We start from the raw sequence: 23176 nt of genomic DNA, 5'->3' as shown, positions 1-23176 counted from the left end.
GAATATGTCCAAATTAAGGAGGAACAAAGCTGGAAAAATGAAAAGAACCAGTCAGAGCAAGAGTACAAGATATGTGTGTTAGGCAGGGGTCAGGAAATGGAGGCAGTGCATTCCAGAAAGAGAAAACGTGTGAAGGCCCTAAGGCACTATCATTCTTTCTCAGGGCTGTAATGAGAGTCTTTGTTTCTGTCAAGATTAATTTTTAAAAAATAATTTTTAAAAAATAATTTTTTAATGTTTATTTTTTGAGATAGAGAGGGAGAGAGAGAGAGAGAACAGAGCATGAGTGAGGGACAGAGAGAGAGGTAGACACAGAATCCAAAGCAGGATCAAGGCTCTGAGATGTCAGCACATAGCTCAACGTGGGCCTCTAACTCACGAACTGTGAGATCATGACCGGAGCTGAAGTCGGACACTTAACCAACTGAGCCACCCAGGCGCCCCAAGAATATTTTTTTTTTAAAACGATATACTCTCCTCTGTGTCAAAGCAAGGATTTCATGCTATCCATCAGTCTTATAACCCGTGATGGTACCTGTGATTATTTCATTAAGTTGCTGTGTGCTGTGTGCTCTAGTGCAAATTTAACATTTTTCTTCTTAGTTGAGACGTACTTTGGGACTGTGCAAATCCGGTTGCCCACTAATTTTAGCATCCATTGGTGGATCTTATCTGCAATAGTTATTACTGTAGTATTTGCCTAATGGTTATTTTCTATTCTCCTTTTCCTTTTACATTTATTAATTGAAATTCTACAGTAAGAAAGTGCTTATTTTTTTATTATTCAATTATTTATTTATTTATTCATTCAATTTTTATGTATTCAATTATTTATATGCCTAAGGATTCATGGAGATTTATTATACCGGCTAAAATTCAATATTGTCATTAGTTATTTTGTTGCTCAAATTATTCCAGCTTTGGCCATTACTTCCTTAACTTTTGTCCACCCTATTGTTTCAACAAACCTTTTTTTAAAGCATTTCTTTGTTTTCTGGCCCCACAAAGGGTTCTAGGCTCATTTTATATTTTTTTTTTTATCTGAGCCCTGAAACCAATCACTTTTCCTGGAAGCTGTGGTTTCCTTTTATTGGAGAAGTAATTCTTAACTCAGAGCACATATTAGATTTGCCTGAGGGGTTTGAAACCAGTCAAAATCTATTGAATCTGAACTTCTGAAGACATAGCCTAGACACCTGAATTTTTAAAAAGCCACAGAGTAAGCATATACATTTTTTAAGCATTATTTTTACATGGTTGAGACCTAGTGTTCTAAAAAGTAAGCAAAGTATCTGCTATATCTATGGCCTGATAAAGAATGAAGTTGGAAACATTAAAAAAATTATCCATCCTGCAATAACAAGTCCAATAGAACTCCTTTTCTGGATGCTCTCTGTCTCTTATCAAGATCAACCTCTAGTCTCTTCTGACCTAGAATCAAAGCCTGGGCAGAGGAAGATGCTAAGAACTTAGGATAAAAGAATAATTACTAAATTAAAAAATAAAGAACTGAGGGGCACCTGGGTGGCTCAGTCGGTTGGGCATCCAACTTCAGCCCAGGTCATGATCTTGCAGTCCATGAGTTCAAGCCCCGCGTTGGGCTCTGTGCTGAAAGCTCAGAGCCTGGAGCCTGCTTCAGATTCTGTCTCCCTCTCTCTCTGCCCCTTCCCACTCTCTCTCTCTCTCTCTCTCTCTCTCAAAAATTAAATAAAAACATAAAAAATTTTGTTTATTAAAAATTGTTTTAAAAAGAAATAAAGAAATGAGAACTGAGTGAAAGGGAAGGTAAAATTAAACCCTATGGGAGAGAAAGGTGTTTAACTGTGAGGAGAAAACAAAAGAGCCCCAACTGAGTACTGGGTACAAGAGAAAATTGGAAAAGACTAAAGAGAATCTAGAAGTATTTTGGTGGGCCTTGAATTTTATCCTTTGTATTGTTCTTCCATAGATCTGAGTGCAATCTACCCAAAACTATATTCATACTTCTCTTTCCCAACTATTATGATGAAAATTGTCTCTACTCCCATTCAAGGCCAACACTCATCCTCCTCCATCCCCCAACTGCTGCAAATTCCCCAACTTCTAAGTGACTAGGTCCCTGCCTTAGACCCTTTGCCTCCTTAATCCATTTAGCCAAATGAATCATCCAGTAAAATAATTTTTTCATGCCACAGCTATTTACTGATGATTTATCATACATTAGGCACTGAGAATCCATTGTCCAAAAAAATAAACAACAGCTACATTTAGCAGTTCTAGTCTAAGTTGTGCAGACAGATAAAGACGTAGTTGAAATACCATGCCATGAAAGAATATTGGTATGGATCTACTCAGAAGTATCAGAGAGGAATGAGAATTTTGCCCTCACCCACTCTATTTCAACTCATATCACTTTCTTAGACTAAAGTACAATGGTGTCATAATTATTCTTTCTTTTATGGTCACCCCAACCTCACAGTTCTTTCTGCACACAGTATCCAGAATGATTCCTCAAAAAATAAATTTAATCATGCAATTGCTGTCATGGACTATTGGTAGAATACAGACAAAATTCCTTAACATGTATACCAGGGGGCACAGTGCCTGGCACCTGTCAATCCATCCAGCCTCTTGCTTCCCACCAAAAGGAGATCTCCTAATTTCCCAGACACTCCTTTTCTCTCTCATCTAAGGATCTCTGAATATGAAATACCACTTTGTAGAAAATACCTTCTTTATCCCTTTTGTCCAGGTAACTTCTAACCAGCATTTAACTTAATTTGAGCAGCAAGTTTTCCCTAATTTCCCTAAAGTACATTGGGCACCAGTATTAGGTGGTCCTGTAGGATCATATAATTTATCATTACACCAATCACATTTTATAACTTCCATTCATTACTGACTGGACTTCTTCACCAAAGGAGGTTCTAACTCATTTGCTTACCACTGTTATCTTAGTGTTATATCCAAGTGTTTGATACATGGGTGTTGCTCAGCAAATATTTGTTCACTAAATATACAATCAGAATGGTTCATTGCTTGCTGATGGCAAAACATAGAGGGGTAAATTTTTCTAGGAATTTTGTAGATAGAGGAGGATGTTCATAGCAAAGGGACTAGTGAGTGCAAAGCACAGAAGCCTGAAATAGCCGCACATGTTCAGGAGACTGCCAAGGACCCCCTGCTGTATGAACAGAGTGAGGCAGGTCAGAAAGTGGGAATATCTGTCTGGAAAGAAAATGGACCAGAATAAGATGGGCTCTATGATCTGTTAAGCAATTTCCCCTTCAGAGTATACCTTATATGAAGCCACTGAAGGACTTAAACCCCAATAATTTTGCTAATAAAGCAAAGATAGTGAACCAGTTTGGGTAAAAATATTCTTTCTCAACATTCAACCTGGAAATGGACCAAAAAGATGGGAAGCTTAATGGATCTTAGGATAATATTTACCAACTAACCATAACAGTTAGAAACTCTCAGATCTTCAGAGGGTGGTGGGGAGGGAGAAAAGATTTGGACCTTGGAGAAGGCAAGGAGCCACAAGCCAGGAAGGGGAAAGCATTCCATCTGTGTGCTTTTCTTTTCCCACATTGCTCTGGACTGATGACTGACCAGGATTTGGGGGCAGGAAGGTAGTATTCTGCTAGAAACCTCAGGATCATAGCAGCATCCAAGAGCATGGTGAGAGTAGCCAACAGAATAAAGAAACAGTGTCTGAGTGTTCTTAATCCTGATTCCTTTACAAATCCTTGGGCAATTTCTTTTTTGTTTCAATATATGAAATTTATTGTCAAATTGGTTTCCATACAACACCCAGTGCTCATCCCAAAAGGTGCCCTCCTCAATACCCACCACCCACCCTCCCCTCCCTCCCACCCCCCATCAACCCTCAGTTTGTTCTCAGTTTTGAAGAGTCTCTTATGCTTTGGCTCTCTCCCACTCTAACCTCTTTTTCTTTGGACAATTTCAACATGAGTAGTAGCCCCTTGTTAATAGCAAAGACTGGAGTGGAAATCCTTGTAAGTACTCTGGGAATGGAGTGGTGAAGGATGAGGAAGAGAGAGAAAAGGGAGATTTGAATCTGGACTCTAACTCTAGAAATTCTCATCTATGAACCTTATTCCCAACCTCCCAACTCTCCTGGAGTTGCAGAAGCCAGGGCCCAGGCTTCGAAGTTAGTGTTATTAGAAAGAAGAGGCTGTAGGTTTGGCCAGCCAGTGCAAAAACCACCTTAACGACTGCAGAGCAAAGAAAGTAAGAACACAAAATCACCATTTATTTTCAAAGATGGGGAAAGATATGAGCAAGATAAAGAAGGAACATGAAGTCTGAGTGCAGCCAATTGGTGTTAGTGGGCTGGAAAAATATATTCATCAAAATAAGGAACTCAGTGGAGGTGTTAAAAAAAAAGATTTAATAGGCCTAAAAAATGATTTCATAAGCTGGAAGATTAGGGCAAGGAAGTCCTCAAGAAAGAATGAACAAGAGATAAAAGGGAGGAAATAATGGAGATAAGATACATAAGAATTTAATAAAAATGTCAACCTAAGAATTCCAGAGCAAGAACAAAGAACAAACAGGATTATTTGAAGAAATAATGAAAAAGAATTCCCCAAAATTAGAGAACATAAAATATCTCAAATTGGAAGTAATGTAATGATATAAATATCCCTTAGAAAACAGAACTTGAAGCAAAGCTTACAGGCTAAAGATTTTTTGGAAACTGCAATTCTAAGGTGGCAAGAGTAGGTGAAAATGGGAAGTGAACCAAAGAAAGAGAAGAGGCAAATACAAGGTGGTATGTTTCCAAGTTCACCATAGCTTTCTGAAGTAAATCACAGCTCGGTGCTCAGTTATATATATTGTACATATACCAGAGAAGCAGTGGGCTCAGGGAATAGGATTTATCTGCCAGCTCTTCCCATTTTCTGCCCTTCATTGATCAAAGTTTTCCTCACAGGATGTTAACATCCCTGAACCTCTGATTTGTGTTATGTACCCCTCCCCACCCCAACTGCCTACCTTTGTGACTTCTAGAAGCCACTCCCCACACTTCTGGGATTCCCCTGAACTCGAGAAAGTAACGGGAAAACTCATAACCTCCATGAGTCTGGTCAGGCCTACCCTGATCAGTGAAACCAGCACAGTTGGCATGATTCAAAGCTGTGCTGAAGCCATGGCCTTAATCAGGGGAATGTGAGACAGTCATCAGCCTTGGTAGAATCCAGAGTCTGTTAAAAAGTGGCCAAAGGCTGGGGACAGGAAAGGTCAAGAAAATCTGGGTAGGTCCACTAACTGGATCTAGTACAAATACGAAACTTAATAAAAGACATTCTCTTCATGACCCCACCCCTCACCCTCTTCAAGTAAAATGTATCCTTTTTTTTAAACCACCAAAGACATTCTCTTTGGTATTTACCCAAAGGAATTGAAAGCTTATGTCCACACAAAAACCTGCATATGGAAGTATATAGCAACTTTTTTCATAGTAATTGCCCGAACTTGGGAAAACCAAACTGTCTTTCAGTCGGTAAATGGATAAACTGGTACATCCAGACAATGTAATATTATTTAGTGCTAAAAAGAAATGAGTTATCAACCCATGGAAAGGAGGAAACTTAAATACATGTTATTAAGTGAAATAAGCCAATCTGAAAAGGCTACATATTGTAGGATTCTAATATTCTGGAAAAGGCAAACTGTGGAGACAATAAAAAGATCAGTGGTTGCCAGGGACTAGGGGAGAAGGAGGGATGAAAAGGTGTAGCACAAAGGATTTTAAGGGCAGTAAAACTACTCTGTAAGGTACTGTAATGGTGAGTGCATGTCAATGTACATTTGTCCAAACCCTCACAAAGTACAATGCCAAAAGTGAACTATGGACTTTGGATGAGAATGATGTGTCAATGAAGTTTCAGGAGTTGAAGCAAATATATCACTCTGGTGGAGGATGGTAATAGTGGGGGAGGCTATACATGTGTGGGGGAAGAAGGTATATGGAGAATCTGTCCCTTCCAATACACTTTGTTGTGAACCTCAAATTTCTCCAGAATCTATTGAAATGCACATAAGTGCTTCCACGCATGCACATGCATATACATACACACACACACACACACACACACACACACACACACCTGAAATCTTCCAGAGATAAAGATCATTTATAAAGGAAAGCATCACCAAGTTTATTAACAACAACACTGGATAAAAGAGGCTAATGGAGTATTCTCTTAATAGCTTTGAAGAAAAAGAATTTTGAACTTAGGTCTTTATGTAGAGTTAAAATTTCCATTATAAGTTAAATAAATAGGGGGAGGAACCAAGATGGTGGAACAGCATGGAAGTTTTTAGTGTGTCTTGCGTCCATGAAATACAGCCAGACCAACACTAAACCGTCTTGCAAACCTAAAAAACTGATTAGAGGATTAACACAACAATCTGCACAACCCGAACTACAGAATTCAGCAGGTACACAGTGCAGAGAGGTGAACTTGGGGAGTGAGAAGCTGTGCAGGCAGGGAGCTGCCTTTGCAGGCAGAGAAAGGACAGAGACTGGGGAGGGGGGGGAGAACTCGGGAAAAGCACCCTTCCCCAAAAGCAGCTGGAGAGAAAGTGGTAAATTGGAAACAGCTGCAGTGACTAAACTGAAAAGGAAGAAAGGAGAAAGGAGAGGGCTTAAATTCCATTAACACTGTAAACAAGGGGAGTGCAGAGTCTGCAACTCAGCAGCTTGAGCAGAGTGGAGTCCAGGAGGTTCTTGGGACACACAGGGAAAAGCAGTTCCACTGCTGAAAGGACATTTGGTAGAGACTGTTGAAGCCACCTGGTCCCAGCAGACCCCAGAGAATGGCCTCATTTGCTGGTACTGGAACAAGGTCGTTAAGGGTGAAGCCTCGTGCCAGATGTGTGTTGTGATTTTTCCATAATCCCTGAAATGCTGCTGCTACACTATCTCATGAACTTTCTCTGGGGCGGGCTGGCACCTGGCTGCAGTCTCGGGGCACTGGCAGCAGCAGGGTCCCACAAGCATTCCTGGGTGCAGCCAGTATTTGGTCATTGCTCCATGAGACCCTCCCACAGAGGGGCAGAATGGGTCAAAGCCACAGTCCTTCAGAAGTAAGGGGCAGGGGAAAACAGCCGCATCACAGAAAAAACTCAGGAGAGAGGTACTGCCTGGAGCTTGGTCACAGACCATGAAGAAGCAGGGAGTGGATGAAAGCCAAAGACAGACGATCGGTGCACAATTGCTGATCGGGGAGAACAGAGTTCCCATACTAGAAACTGGGTAGCTGGATGGCACCATTTTCACCACTCCCGCACATGCACATACGCACTTATGAGCGCCACAACACTCCACCCCAGTAGGCTAGCAGTGCCATCTAGTGGAGAACGGAGCTGTTACACTGAGCCCCACCCAACTGGGCCAACCGGAAGACAAGTCTCAACGGCTGCTTGGTTTATGGACTATAAAGCGCTACATAGACTGACTTCTAGGGGAAAACGAAATAATTTCAGTCCTATTTCAATCTGTTAGCACGACCATCTATTCAATTTTATTTTTTCTCTTTTCACTTCTTTTCCTTTTCTTGAATACAGAAAGAGAAAAAATTAATTTCTATTTTCAATTTTTATTAAAAATATTTTTTACTATATTTTTAATTTTGTGTAAATTTTTTCAAATTCTATTTTACTTCCAAATTTTATTTTAGTATACTTCAGTGTATTCACTTTTTCAAATTTTCAAATGATTTTTTTTCTTTTTCTTTTTTCTCTTTTTATTTCTTTTCCTTTTCTTGAATGCAGAAAGAAAAAAATTCATTTGTATTTTCAATTTATATTAAAATATTTTTAACTATTTTTTTTTACTTTTATGTAAATTTTGTCAAATTCTACTTTACTTCCATCATCTTATTTTAGTCTACTATCGTGTATTCACTTTTTCAAATTTTCAAACTATTTTATTTTTTATCCTCTCTTCTTCGTTTTTCTTGAAGATAAAGAGAAAAAAATCGTTCTATTTATAATTTTTGTTAAAAGTATTTTTAATTTTTTTCACTATATTATTTTGTGTAAATTTTTTCAAATCTATTTTACTCCCATCATCTCATTTTAGTCTACTTCACTGTATTCATTTTTTTAATTTCTCAAATGATTTCTTTTTTCCTCCCCCCCCCACCTTTTTTTCCCTCTAATCTGTCAAACCACTTTCAACACCTGAACCAAAACACACCTAGGATCTAGCATCATCGATTTGTGTGTGTGTGTGTGTGTGTGTGTGTGTGTGTGTGTGTTTAAACTCAATTTTAATTTTTTAATTGCAATTTCTTTTGAGTTCAATTTTTCTAACTCATTAATTCCTTTTCTCCCTTCAAAATGACAAAAGAACACACCCCAAAAAAAGAGCACAAAGAAAAGACATCCAGGGATTTAACCAACAGAGATACAAGCAAGATGTCTAAACCAGAATTTAAAACCACAATAATAAGAATACCAGCTGGGGCTAAAAACAGATTAGAATCCCTTTCTGCAGAGATAAGTAAAAAGTAGCCAGAATGAAATAAAAAATGCTATGACTGAGGTGCAATCACGGATGGATACTGCAGCGGCAAGGATGGATGAGGCAGAACAGAGAATCAGCAATATAGAGGACAAATTTATAAAGAATAATGAAGCAGATAAAAGGAGGGATATGAACACAAAAGAGCACAATTTAAGAATTAGAGAAATAAGAGAATCATTAAAAAGGAACATCAGAATCATAGGGGTCCCAGAAGAGGAAGAGAGAAAAATAGGGGTAGAAAGGTTCTGTGAGCAAATCATAGCGGAAAACTTTCCTAACCTGAAGAAAGACACAGACATCAAAATCCAGGAAGCACAGAGGACTCCCATTAGATTCAACAAAAACCGATCAACAACAAGGCATATCATAGTCAAATTCACAAAATACTCAGGCAAGGAGAGAATCATGAAAGTAGCAGGGGAAAAAAAAGTCCCTAACCTACAAGGGAAGACAGGTCAGGTTTGCAGCAGACCTATCCACAGAAACTTGTCAGGCCAGAAAGGAGTGGCAGGATATATTCAATGAGCTGAATCAGAAAAATACGCAGCCAAGAATTCTTTAACCAGCAAGGCTGTCATTCAAAATAGGGAGAGAGAAAAATTTCCCAGACAAACAAAAATTACAGGAGTTCGTGACCACTAAATTAGCCCTGAAAGAAATTTTAAGGGGGACTCTCTGAGGGGAGAAAAGATGAAAGAAAGAGAAAAAGCCCAAAAGCAACAAAGACTAGAAAGGACCAGAGAACAGCATCAGAAACTACAAGCATCATAATGGCAATAAATCCATACCTTTCAGTACTCACTCTAAACGTCAATGGACTCAATGCTCCAATCAAAAGACATAGGGTAACAGAATAGACAAGAAAACAAGATCCATCTATATGCTGTTTACAAGGGACCCACTTTAGACCTAAAGACACCTTCAGATTGAAAACAAAGAGATGGAGAACCATCTATCATGCTAATGGTCAACAAAAGAAAGCTGGAGTAGCCATACTTATATGGACAATCTAGACTTTAAAATAAAATAAACACTGTATCAAGAGATGCAGAAGGGCATTATATCATAATTAAGGAGTCTATCCACCAAGAAGACCCAACAATTGTAAACATTTATGCGCCACATGTGAGAGCACACAAATATATAAATCAATTAATCACAAACATAAACAAACTCATCGATAGTAATAACATAATAGTAGGGGACTTCAACACCCCACTCACAGCAATGGACAGATCATCTAATCAAAAGATCAACAAGGAAACAATGGCTTTGAATGACACACTGGACCACATGGACTTAACAGATATATTCAGAACACTTCATCCTAAAGCAGGGGAATACACATTGTTGTCAAGTGCACATGGAACTTTCTCCAGAATAGATCACATACTGGGACACAAATCAGGACTCAACAAGTACAAAAGATTGAGATTATACTGTGTATATTTTCAGACCACAACACTATGAAACTTGAAATCAACCACAATAAAAAATTTAGAGTGGAGACAAATACTTGGAGACTAAATAACATCCTACTAAAGAATGAATGCGCTAACCAAGAAGTTAAAAGAGGAAATTAAAAAGTATATGGAAGCTAATGAAAATGATAACACTGCAGCCCAAAAACCTCTGGGATGTTGCAAAGGCGGTCATAAGAGGAAAGTATATAGCAATCCAGGCCTCCCTAAAGAAGGAAGAGCTCAGATACACAACCTAACCTTACACCTTAAGGAGCTGGAAAAAGAACAGCAAATAAAACCCCAAACCATCAGAAGACAGGAAATAATAAAGATTAGAGCAGAAATTAATGCTATCGAAACCAAAAAAACAGTAGAATAGATCAATCAAACCAGAAGCTGGTTCTTTGAAAGAATTAACAAAATTGATAAACCACTAGCCAGTTTGATCAAAAAGAGAAAGGAAAGGACCCAAATAAATAAAATCAAGAATGAAAGAGGAGAGATCACAACCTACACAGCAGAAATAAAAATAAGAGAGTATTATGAGCAAATATATGCCAATAAAATGAGCATCTGGAAGAAATGGACAAATTCCTAGAAACATACACTACAAAACTGAAACAGGAAGATATAGAAAATTTGAACGGACCCATCACCAGTAAGGAAATCGAATTAGCAATCAAAAATCTGCAAGAAAACAAGAGTCCAGGGTCAGATGGCTTTCCAGGGGAATTCTATCAAACATTTAAGGAAGAGTTAACACCTACTCTACTCTCTTGAAGCTGTTCCAAAAAACAGAAATGGAAGGAAAACTTCCAAACTCATTCTATGAAGCCAGTATTACCTTGATTCAAAAACCAGACAGAGACCCCACTAAAAAGGAGAACTATAGACCAATTTCCCTGATGAACATCGATGCAAAAATCCTCATCAAGATACTAGCCAACTGGCTCCAACAATACATTAAAAAAATTATTCACCACACCAAGTGGGATTTATATCTGGGATGCAGGTCTGGTTCAATATCTGCAAAACAATCAGTTTGATTCATCACATCAATAAAAGAAAGGACAAGAACCACATGATCCTCTCAATAGATGCAGAGAGCATTTGACAAAATACAACATCCTTTCTTGATAAAAGCCCTCAAAAAAGTAGGGATAGAAGGAGCATACCTCGAGGTCATAAAAGCCATGTATGAATGACCCAACGCTAATATCATCCTCACTGGAGGAAAACTGAGAGATTTCCCCCTAAGGTCAGGAACAAGACAGGGATGTCCACTCTCGCCACTGTTATTCAACATAGTATTGGAAGTCTTAGCCTCTGCAGTCAGACAACATAAAGAAATAAAAGGCATCCAAATTGGTCAGGAGGAGGTCAAACTTTCACTCTTTGCAGATAGCATGATATTCTATATGGAAAACCCAAAAGAATTGATTCATGAATTCAGCAAAGTTGTAGGATATAAAAATCAATGCACAGAAATTGGTTGCATTCCTATACACCAACAATGAAGTGACAGAAAGAGAAATCAAGGAATCATTCCCTTTTACAGTTGCACAAAAAACCATAAAATACCTAGGAATAAATCTAACCAAAGAGGTGAAAAAGTCTATACACTGAAAACTATAGAAAGCTTATGAAAGAAATTGAAGAAGACACAGAGAAATGGAAAAAGATTCCATGCTCCTGGATAGGAAGAACAAATATTGTTAAAATGTCAGTACTACCCAAAGCAATCTACATATTCAATTCAATCCCTATCAAAGTAACCCCAGCATTCTTCACAGAGCTAGAACAAACAATCCTAAAATTTTTATGGAACCAGAAAAGACCCCGAATAGCCAAGGCGATCTTGAAAAAGAAACCCAAAGCTGGAGGCATCAAAATTTCAGACTTCAAGCTGTATTACAAAGCTGTAATCATCAAGACAATATGGTACTGGCACAAGAACAGACACTCAGATCAATGGAACAGAATAGAGAACCCAGAAAGGGACCCACAAACATATGGCCAACTAATCTTTGACAAAGCAGGAAAGAACATCCAATGGAATAAAGACAGTCTTCAGCAAGTGGTGCTGGGAAAACTGGACAGCAGCATGCAGAAGAATGAACCTGGACCACTTTCTTACACCATACACAAAAATAAACTCAAAATGGATGAAAGACCTCAATGTAAGACAGGAAGCCATCAAAATCCTTGAGGAGAAAGCAGGAAAAAAACTCTTTGTTCCTTGGCCACAGCAACTTCTTATTCCACGTGTCTACAGAGACAAGGGAAACAAAAGCAAAAATGAACTACTGGAACCTCATCAAAATAAAAAGCTTCTGCACAGTGAAGGAAACAATCAGAAAAACTAAAAGGCAACCGACAGAATGGGAGAAGATATTTGCAAATGACATATCAGATAAAGGGTTGGTGTCCAAAATCTATAAAGAACTTATCAAACTCAACACCCAGAAAACAAATAATCCAGTGAAGAAATGGGCAAAAGACATGAAGAGACACTTCTCCAAAGAAGACATCCAGATGGCCAACTGACACTGAAAAGATGCTCTACATCACTCATCATCAGGGAAATACAAATCAAAACCACAATGAGACACCACCTTACACCTGTCAGAATGGCTAACATTAACAACTCAGGCGACAACAGATATTGGTGAGGATGCGGAGAAAGAGTATTTCTTTTGCATTCTTGGTGGAAATGCAAACTGGTACAGCCTCTCTAGAAAACAGTATGGAGGTTCCTCAAAAAACTAAAAATAGAACTACCCTACGACTCAGCAATTGCACTACTAGGCATTTATCCAAGGGATACAGGTGTGCTGTTTCGAAGGGACACATGCACCCCCATGTTTATAGCAGCACTATCAACAATAGCCAAAGTATGGAAAGAGCTCAAATGTCCATTGATGGATGAATGGACAAAGAAGAAGTGGTGTGTGTGTGTGTGTGTGTGTATTATATATATATATATATATGTATATATGTATGTATACATATATACATATGTATATACATATGTATATACATATGTATATATGTATACATACATATATACATATATATACACACACACACACACACAATGGAGCATTACTCGGCAATCAAAAAGAATGAAATCTTGCCATTTGCAACTACGTGGATGGAACTGCAGGGTATTATGTTAAGTGAAATTAGTCAGAGAAAGACAAAAATCATATGACTTCACTCATATGAGGACTTTAAGAGACAAAACAGATGAACATAAGGGAAGGGAAACAAAAATAATATAAAAATAGGGAGGGGGACAAAACAGAAGAGTCATAAATATGGAGAACAAACTGAGGGTTACAGGAGGGGTTGTGGGAGGGAGAGATGGGCTAAATGGGTAAGGGGCACTAAGGAATCTACTGAAATCATTGTTGCACTATATGCTAACTCATTTGGATGTAAGTTTAAAAAAATAAAAATAAATAAATAAATAAAAATTTAAATGACTTTGGTAAAATAAAAATAAATAAAAAGTAATAATAAATGTTAAATAAATATATTCTCTGGTGCATGAAGGTTTGGGTAATTTACAAAGTATATTGTGAAAACAAAACATATGATGGCTGCACTCTAGCAAAAAGGAGAGTGTTCATAAGGAAGAAACAGATACAAACAGTAAAAGAGTAACTGAATCAGGTATTTTCTTGTCTGGGTATATGACCAATGGAAAAATAAATAAATCCAAAATTTAGGTACTAACATGACAAAGAAAGGGTAAGAAATAGAGGGGATGGGAGGAAACATGGGGAAGTAATAGGTACATTCATGGTCTTGATTGTGGTGATGATATCATGGGCGTGTCATAACTAAACTTTGGAGTTGTGTACATTAAACAGGTACAACTTTTTACATGTCAACCATACCTTAATAAAGTGTTTTGTTTTGTTTTTTTAAGAGGAGGGTAAGAGCAAGTGACCTAAGGGACATGAAAATTTGCTCAGATTATTTTCTTTTTCACTAGACAGATATTGATAAATTTAGACATTAACAAAGATAAAGTTTTGATCTGAGTAACTTAGGGATAACCACAGATGATACATTTGAAAGTGTGCTCCCAAAGAAACAGAAGAATTTGATTTGTTCAAGATAATGAGGAAGGCAAAAAAATAGAAAAGAGGAATTATGGAAAATAAAATTCCCTGAATAGGAAGACAAAATTAAGTTCTAGGAGGGAAGCAATTTCAATAAATATCAATCTATAAAAGTAAATAAGATTCAGAAACTCTCAAATTGGAAGAAGGACCAGGAAGATGTTGTCTGTGAGAAATATATTTAACCCAAAAGAATTCAGAGACTAAAAACAAAACGGAAATGTATTTATTCAATTATTTATCTTGATCACTATGAACTGAATGGATATTTTATCCTATAGATTAAAATTCAATACCACGTCTGGGGCTCTGGATTCTATTTTGGATTTTCTCAGAAGATTATAGAAATTTTTTTTAGGTTCACAAATAACATATGTTGAGAATTATTAATTAATATTACAGAGGCTGCTGCTGAAGAAACCTAATATAAATCATATGGAGACCAAATGTTCAAACAACATTGAAGTCAACTCAGCTGGGCAGAAACCAGTTTTACTCATTCTCTGCCAGGCATCTGTTTTTCTCTACCCAAAGGCAAATTAAAAATGAGTAATAGTCATAATAATAATAATAATCTTTGCTCCTCAAAGGCAAATTAAAAATGAGTAATCATCATCAATCATCACAGCTAACATTTGACTACATGTTCTTAATACATACCAGGTGTTATCTTAAGTCTTTTTAACATGTATTAACTCATTTACTGTGCACAGTAACCCTATGAGACAGATGCTGTTATTCTCCCAATTTTATAGATGAGGAAGTCAAAACACTAAGGCATTAATACCACAGAGTTAGTAAGTAAAGGAACCGTGACTGGAATATAAACAATTAGGCTCTGGAGCTTATGCTGTTAACCATCATTACATATTGCTGCTGTCAATAAATTTACAAATATTGCTTTTATTCTCATCTGGTGTAAAAAGTCCATAGCCCTCTCAAGTAACAGCTGTTTTTTTTCTTCTGCAGATTTTGTTCATTATGCCTGAAAGTTGTGCTTTTCACCTCCCCACCGCCACACTGTGTCCTCCAAACTACTGCCTTTTCTTCCCTAAAAAAAACCACTTTGGAAGCTCCAACCATCAGTTTCCACCACATGCTGCTTTGCTTTGAAGGAGTCAACTACAAACTGCAGGGTCCTCCTCCTTTCCTTAATGACTCAGCCCCTGGATCACTGTCATTGTCTCCAATACTCATGTGTCCAAGTGGTTTCAGGATCCTTACAGATAATCTGTATGATTCCCTGGACTTTCAGTTCAATTCCTCCACCCCTCAAACACGGTCCCCATCAGATCTCACCCTCTCATACAGTAGGTCACTAGTGATTACAAATAACTGCATCTCCTCTTATTTTTCCATGAATGAACACTACTTTATTTTTTTTTTAATTTAAAAATTTGGAAAAAAAGTATTTTATTATATCAAGCAATTGATTTTGCATCTCCTTCAAAATTTCACATTCAAGCAATAACACAACCTCTGTTTCCAGCACTCTAATTATAGTACCCAGACTCCAATTACTCTTCACCACTGAGACCTGATTTATTTTATCTGACCACCTATTCCTGCACCCTCCATCTCCTTCCTGTCTTAGCTTCCCTGTTACCACTGTGACATTACATAGTTCAAATTTATGAACACTTGTGTAGTCACTCAGAAAACTTATGCTCCTACTCAGTTTTCTCGTATGCATTTGATACAAACCCAACCTTGGTAAAAATCAACTCTCTTATTCATTTCATTTACTCTGAACTTCTACTCACACAGCTGAAAGTAGCTAGTGAAAAATATACAACCATGCTAACTGGCTTATATTTAATTTCATGACCACTGATTTCATGTGGTCCCAGTGCATTCATTTTCCTTCTCTCCTAAAATTACGATATTCTCTTGCCTCAGACATCAAACACATTCTCCTCTGACTTTCTATTTCATTGAAACAAAAGAAATACAAACGTCCCTCCTCTACACTCAAGGACATTCTTTTAGAAATTCCTCCTTTTGCCCTGCCTCATCAATTTCTTCCTTTCTGCTAGATTATCCCCACGAGCATGTGAACACACTTTAATAGCTCTGATGAAAAGAGAAAGGGGTGGAGGGTGGGGAGGAAGGGAGATGGGGGGAGATGGGGAGACAGGGAGAGTTTTTTTATCCTTACCTCTGGAATGAGTCTGCTCTTGTCTAACAGCACCCTCCATGTTGCCTGAAACTACAGTGGCCAATTCTTTCTTCTCTCCAGTATTTGACTTCTCACCCTCTCCTGCTTGAAACGTTTTCTTCGGTTGAAATCTGTAACAAGCTTTCTTGTTTGCATCTTGCCTCACTGACCACACTGTTTCTGCTTCCTTTGCTGATACACTCCACTCTCTACAGCTTCTACACCAGTGCTTTTCAATTCTGGATGATATAAGAATCACCTGTTGCCATTTGCAGCACTGTGGATGCACCTGTAGGGTATTATGCTAAGGGAAAGAAGTCAGAAAAAGACCATATAAAAGACCTTATGAAACACCATATGATTTCACTTATATGTGCAATCTAAAAACAAAACAAAACAAAACAAAACAAACAAAAAAACAAGCAAAGCAGAAACAGATCCATAAATACAGAGAAAAAATTGTTGGTCACCAGAAGGGAGGGGCTGGGAGATGGGCAAAATGGGTGAAGGGAAGTGGGATGAATACATCACAGGGATAAAAGGTACAGCATGGGGAAGATAGTCAATGGTATTGTAATAGTGTTTTACAGTGACAAATGGGGCTACACTTGTGGTGAGCAGGGCATAACATGTAAACGTGTTGAATCACTATGTTGTATACCTGAAACACTGTGTCAAACATACTTCAATAAAAAAAAGAATCATCTAGTGAGCTTTAAAAATGCATTCATGCCCAGGTCTCAGCTATACTAATTAAATCAGACTCTCTGGAGGCAAGGTGAAAGGTTTAGGCAATTTTGTTAAAAGTCCCCAGGTGATTCTAATGTGCAGCCAGGATGAAAAGTACTGCTGTAAACACAGGAGGGCCCCAGGGCTTGTCTCAGACCTTGAATCTTTTCCATCTGCACTTCTGTAGGTGATCCTATCCGATCTCTCAGTTTCAGATACTCCAACACCTGGTGTCTTCTTAATGTATAGCTTTAGCGTAAACCTTTTTCCTGAACTCTGGAATTTCATTTGTAACTTCCTGTTGTCACGTACTTTGGGATGGATAACATAGTTTCCAAAGCTAACGTGCCCTCTGCTTTCATCCCCAACTCAGTAACTACCAATTCTATCCTGCCAGCTACATGGACCCACACAGAGTAAATGTTATCTTGGAGTCATCATATATGACTCTCTTTCTTTTGTATCTCATCTTCAAACCGTCAGCCAATTCTGTTTCAAAACAAATCCAGAACCTGATTGCTTACCTCACCACTTTCAATGTTAGGATCTGATCTGAGCCCTTATCTTTTTTCTCTGCATTATTACTATGGTTCCTAACTGGTCTTCTTGCTGCTACCCTTCACCAAGACAGCAGAGTGTTCCTTTTACAGCATTATTTAGATCATGTCACACCAGTGCTTAGAATTGTCCGATAGCAACAATCTCTTGAACTCCTGGTATGACACGACTCCGTGCTACTATGTCGACCTCATCTCCTTCCATTCTCTCTCTGTTTCTATTCTAGCACATCAGGTATTGTACCATTCTTGGAGCATGCCAGACACACTCTTGCTTTTGTACTTGGCATTCCATCTGCCTGGATGGAAACTTCTTCTCTCAAGTATCTCCCATGACTCACTCAAATGTCATCTCATCACCCAGGTCTTCCCTTGACCAACCTATGTAAAATAATACTTCCTCAACCTGCATTCAGTATTACCCATCTTTGCTTTATATATGTTTGCTTTTAGTCTCCCCAAATAAAGCACAAACTCCTTGAGGACAAGATCTTTAAGCATGGTTCTTGGCATGTTGTAGGTACTCCATAATCACTTGCTGAATAGAAGTCAAGCTGGGGAGCTAAGGCTTCTGGCCATAGTGTGTGTGGTGCTATTATAAATAATAGAACATCAAAAGACCAGATAAGATTTTTGGAAACAATATATACCTCAGAAACCTTTCCCCTGGCCCCTTTCATTAGGATTATCCCTTTGATTTGGATGGGGAAATGTAATTGGGACAAGACTAAAAAAGATATTGCAATACTGTGGCTTAAAATAAATCATTGTGAGATGTGCATTCTCTGAGTCACCTTTGGGCTGGAACATTTTCTGCTTGCATTTAAATACTCTGTCTCTTTTCTAAATTCCCTGAGACCCTAAAGGGCCACAGCTCCTGAGGATAAATCCTAGCATGGTTACAAAAACATTCAGCAGATAAGTAAAGTCAAACAACATAGCGCAAGGTGAAAATGAGATCAAGATATATTTGATAGCAAAATAAGTGTCACTAAAGTCCAAATTCAATTCTGTACCTGCACTAAGCATTTTAATTTACGAGCAGAACGCTATCCCCTCTACCCGTCTCCTCCCCCCCACCCTAATGAAATGAAGCTGGACTTCTTGAAAACTTTATATAATCTACAGAGGAAAAAAAAAAAAAGAGAGAGAGAGAGAGAGAGAGAGAGAAAGGCCTTTTGCTGGTCTATTCTGAGAATCTCTTAGGGGCTAAAGCTTTGCATGTTGTAATCCAATCCAAGAGAGGAAGAAAATAGTTGTAACTAATTAATCAAAGTCAGCCAATCCCTTGGCTAAACAAAGATCGATCTCTCTCTCTCTCTCTCTCTCTCTCTCTCTCTCTCTCTCATACACACACACGCACACACACAGAGTTAAATATTGCTTGGTGAAATCTGATACCTCTTGTTTATATGTTAGCAATTAAATGACCTTCCATAACAATCCTTTTAACAAATTCCATCTACTCAATTTATTTGCAAAATGTCTTTAAATAGTTTATCCTGCTTTTTCTGTACTGCCTGTACATTAATCTAACTATTTACAACAGTTTCAAACTCTTAAATATAAGCAAAGGTTATCACTACCTTTATTTTACAACTTTAGGGCAAAACCTTTAAAGACTATAAAAAGAAGAAAAATTCTTTTGAGAGTCACGTAGATATGTGACTACAACATACTGTCTCCTACACACACTAGATGTCACTGCATGACCTGAAATATTGGCTGTAATTTGATCTGTTTCTTTGCAATCCTTATAGGCAAGATTAACAAAGGTACAAAATAATCTCAAGGTATGGTTCCCCAAAAGCAGGCCCCTTTGCTTGTATTTGGTCAATTGCATCCATAAAAATAAAATAGTTTTCACAGGCAGAATTGCTCTGCCAGCAATTCTATACATTAAAGTACATACAAAACATTGTAAGTTTTCTTTTCATCATCAATTCCCCCCTCCCCAAATCCTAATATCAAATAGAAATATTTGCAATTGATGAGTAAATAATGGTCTCTGTTTTTTTTTTATATGAAATTTATTGACAAATTGGTTTCCATACAACACCCAGTGCTCATCCCAAAAGTGGTCTGTCTTTTAAAAGATGCTGGGAGAGACTTGAAAATAAAAATTCCCGGGGTGCCTGGGTGGCGCAGTCGGTTAAGTGTCCGACTTCAGCCAGGTTACGATCTCGCGGTCCGTGAGTTCCAGCCCCGTGTCGGGCTCTGGGCTGATGGCTCAGAGCCTGGAGCTTGTTTCCGATTCTGTGTCTCCCTCTCTCTCTGACCCTCCCCCGTGTCTCTCTCTGTCTCAAAAATAAATAAATGTTAAAAAAAATTAAAAAAAAAAAATTCCCTAACGGGCTTAATGTGTTTCAAATTCAGGATAGTTATAAAGTGCCTCCATGTGTCAAACATCAGTAGGCACCAGGAGATCTACACATGAAGGGGATATAAACAAAGACTGTGGGAATATAGAGGAAGAGGCTCATAAAGGGTTTAGGTAGTGGATATCAGCCCCAAAAGAAACATAGCTGATCTTCATCTGAAAAAAACTCATGTATAAATATACACATTTGAGGTGGTTTATTGCTTGTTCTTCTTTAGCCTAGAGTGATATTTATCAATTATATTCAGTGCTCTCTGAGATGTGAATAGGTGTTCAGCAGAAAAGAATTCCATGGTCGAATGAATTTGAAAAACATTTGGCTATTTAAAAAATCAACAGGCTTGTTGTTAATTGCAGAATTCCTCAGTTTCTAATATTTGAATGTGGATTGTAACTCACTAAAAGGGGAATGCAGTACCTTTCGTGTCTTATTTAACAAGTGATACCGTTTTAAGGAATACCAGTATCTCACTGAGCAGAGTTCTACTGAAAAGTAGTAGGAAACATGGCAGTGGATGGTAAGAATGTGAAGATTTAATATTTATGGCTTCTAATATTAGATTCAAGAAAGAAAACATGATCTTAATTTTACATAATTATTGGAAATTGATAGATCTGAAAAGACATCTAAAAAAGGTAAGATCGTTTTTTGGTTTTGATTTTTCCTTTTTGTAATTAATTCAATATAAGAACAAACAAGTGTTTTATGCAGTACAATTCAAAACTCACATCAATTATTTAGCTGAAACAAACCAGAAGAAACATGGAAGAAATTTCATATGCACAGTAAATTTCAAGCTACGCTCCCAGATTTCCTGGCAGTTAAATATTGATTCCCCTCTGCCACTAGGGTGTCCTTCAAAAAGCATTCTCTTAGCCGAAACCATGGTTTATGTGAACTTGTTGAGCTAAAGAAAATGGGACAATGCTGTGAAGAATATATTGCAATAGAGGCTGTTAATGAAGCTTGGGGAGAGTCAAACTCTAAAATCTTGTTTGAACACTGGCAGATCATCAGTGCTGGGTATCTTCCATTTGCCCCATTCATCTCTACTCCAAGCCCTTCTCCACCCTGCTTTCTTCTGCTGCAGACTGATTGGTATGGACAACATCAATAGGGCTGCCATAACCTCTGATTTCCAGTCAGTTGAGTCAATGGGAACTTTATCTGGCAAAAGACCAAGAGAAGAAGCAAAGTGAGGTCAGGATATTTGTTTTCCTGGCACTTTCCCTGCAATGTTACTTCACACTAACTTTTCCCTCAGTGAAAGTTCATTGCTTCTCTCAAGTCAGCCTTTGGTAAGTTTTGACCATGGTAGATACACAGAAAAACACCATCACAAACAAGACAAAATCAAAAAATTTCTTATGCCCCTTCTGCAGCCCATCATTCCCCCCTGGCCTCAAGAAATCACTGTTCTGTTTTTTGGTATTATGAATTAGTTTGCATTCTCTAGAATTTTATAGAAATAAAACCAAATATTATGGACTCTTTGTGTATGGGTTTTTTCACTTAACATTTTGAGATTTGTCCAATTTGTTGTTTGTGGCTGTAGGTTTCTTTGTGCTTTTTGTTTTGTTTTCTGAAGGGTTCTGTTGTATGCATAGAAAAAAATTTATTTCTGCATTCATATCTTGATGGAAATTAGGGTTGTTTTTAGGTTTGGGTTACAATGACTTAAGCAATTCTATATTCTTGGATTAGTCATTTTGTGGACAAACGTTTCATTCACTTGAGTAAATGCCAAGGAACAGAAGAGATCACTCTTCTGTAGTAGGTAGACCTGTAGTAGGTCTAATGTCCAACATTTTAAGAAACTGCCAAACATATTTCTAAAGTAGTTGCACCATGGTTCAGTCCTACCAGTGGGTGTATAAGAGTTCCAGTTGTCCACATCTTCACCAATACTATTTTCCATCTTTTACATTTTAGCCATTATAATGAAGGAAAAGAAAGAAAATGAAAGCCAAAAAATCAATAAAAACAAGTAAAACTGTATCTGTTTTGTGACATGACTGATTAGGCTGTGTAGTGGTACCTCATTGTGATTTTAATTTGCATTTTCCCAACTGAGATGTTGAGAATCTTCTTCCATTGAACATTTTGGTCATTTGAACATTTTTCTTGTGTCTATTCAAATTTTTGGTCCATTTTTATTAGGTTTCTTCTGGCCTTCTCATTACTGACTCGTAAAAGTATTGCATATATTTTACATATGCATATTTTCTCCCTTTATGCGGCTTACCTTTTTGCTTTGCTCAAGGCGTCTTTCAGAGAGTAAAACTTTTAAATTTGGATAAAGTCCAATGTAACATTTTTTTTTCTTTTGTGGCTTATGTTTTTTGTGTGTTTCCAAAGAATTCTTTGCCTGCATCAAGGTCACAAAGATGTTTCTCTGATATTTCCTTTTGGAAACATTTTGATTTTATTTTTTTACATTTAGTTCAATAATCTATTTCTTGTTAGTTTTTTGGTATATTATAAAGTAAGGTTCAATATTTGTTTTCCTTGATACATTTACCCAGTTTCCCAGCAACAACTTCTTGAAAACTTCTCTTTTTCCACTGTGTTGTTCTGGAGCATTCATTGAAAATCAATTAGCTATATATATAGGCCTATTTCTAGACTCTCTATTCTGTTCTACTCTTCTTTATGTCTATCCTTTTGCCAATTTCACACATAATATAGTGTATTTCTACTAAATTTGTTCTCCTTTTAAATTGTTTTGAGTATTCTAGGTGGTTTTGATTTCTACATAATGTTTAGAAGCATCTGATCAATTTATATTTTATAAGTGTCTGTGAGAAATTCTTGGTGGAATTGTGTTGAAACATGTGTGTGTGTGTGTGTGTGTGTGTGTGTGTGTAAAGTTAGATAAATTGCCATTTTAATAATACTGAGAATTCAAATGCATGAATGTGGCATATCTATCTGTTCATTTACTTAGGCCTTTTTAATGTCTCTCAGTGATATTCAATGCTTTTAAGTAAAGGGATCTTGTTTATCTTTTGTTAAATTATCCCTATGTATGGATTGCTGCTAGTACACAAAAATTTGTTTGCTTGCTTTTTATATTAACCCTTGACCCTCTGAAAATTCACTCACTGGTTCTAGTACTTGTTTTTCAAATTCTCTAGTCCTGTAAAACTAAACAATTCATCAGCCAAGAAATAGTTTCACTCTTTCTTTGTGAACTTTATAACTTTTGTT

General features: G+C 37.4%; 1 long non-coding RNA gene across 1 annotated transcript in view; it reads right to left on the bottom strand.

The window, feature by feature from the left end:
* LOC123379152 overlaps positions 1-16591 on the bottom strand; it is a 105120-nt gene extending 88529 nt beyond the window's left edge. The window contains exon 1 of the long non-coding RNA XR_006583208.1: positions 16300-16591. This is a non-coding gene — a long non-coding RNA (uncharacterized LOC123379152). The remainder of the gene's footprint in view (positions 1-16299) is intronic.
* Between the last annotated feature and the right edge of the window lie 6585 nt (positions 16592-23176).

This window comes from Felis catus, chromosome C1, assembly GCF_018350175.1.
Source record: "Felis catus isolate Fca126 chromosome C1, F.catus_Fca126_mat1.0, whole genome shotgun sequence".
NCBI classification, from domain to species: domain Eukaryota; kingdom Metazoa; phylum Chordata; class Mammalia; order Carnivora; family Felidae; genus Felis; species Felis catus.
Note: the sequence above shows the minus strand (reverse complement) of the source record. Positions and strands in the feature narration are given on the sequence as shown.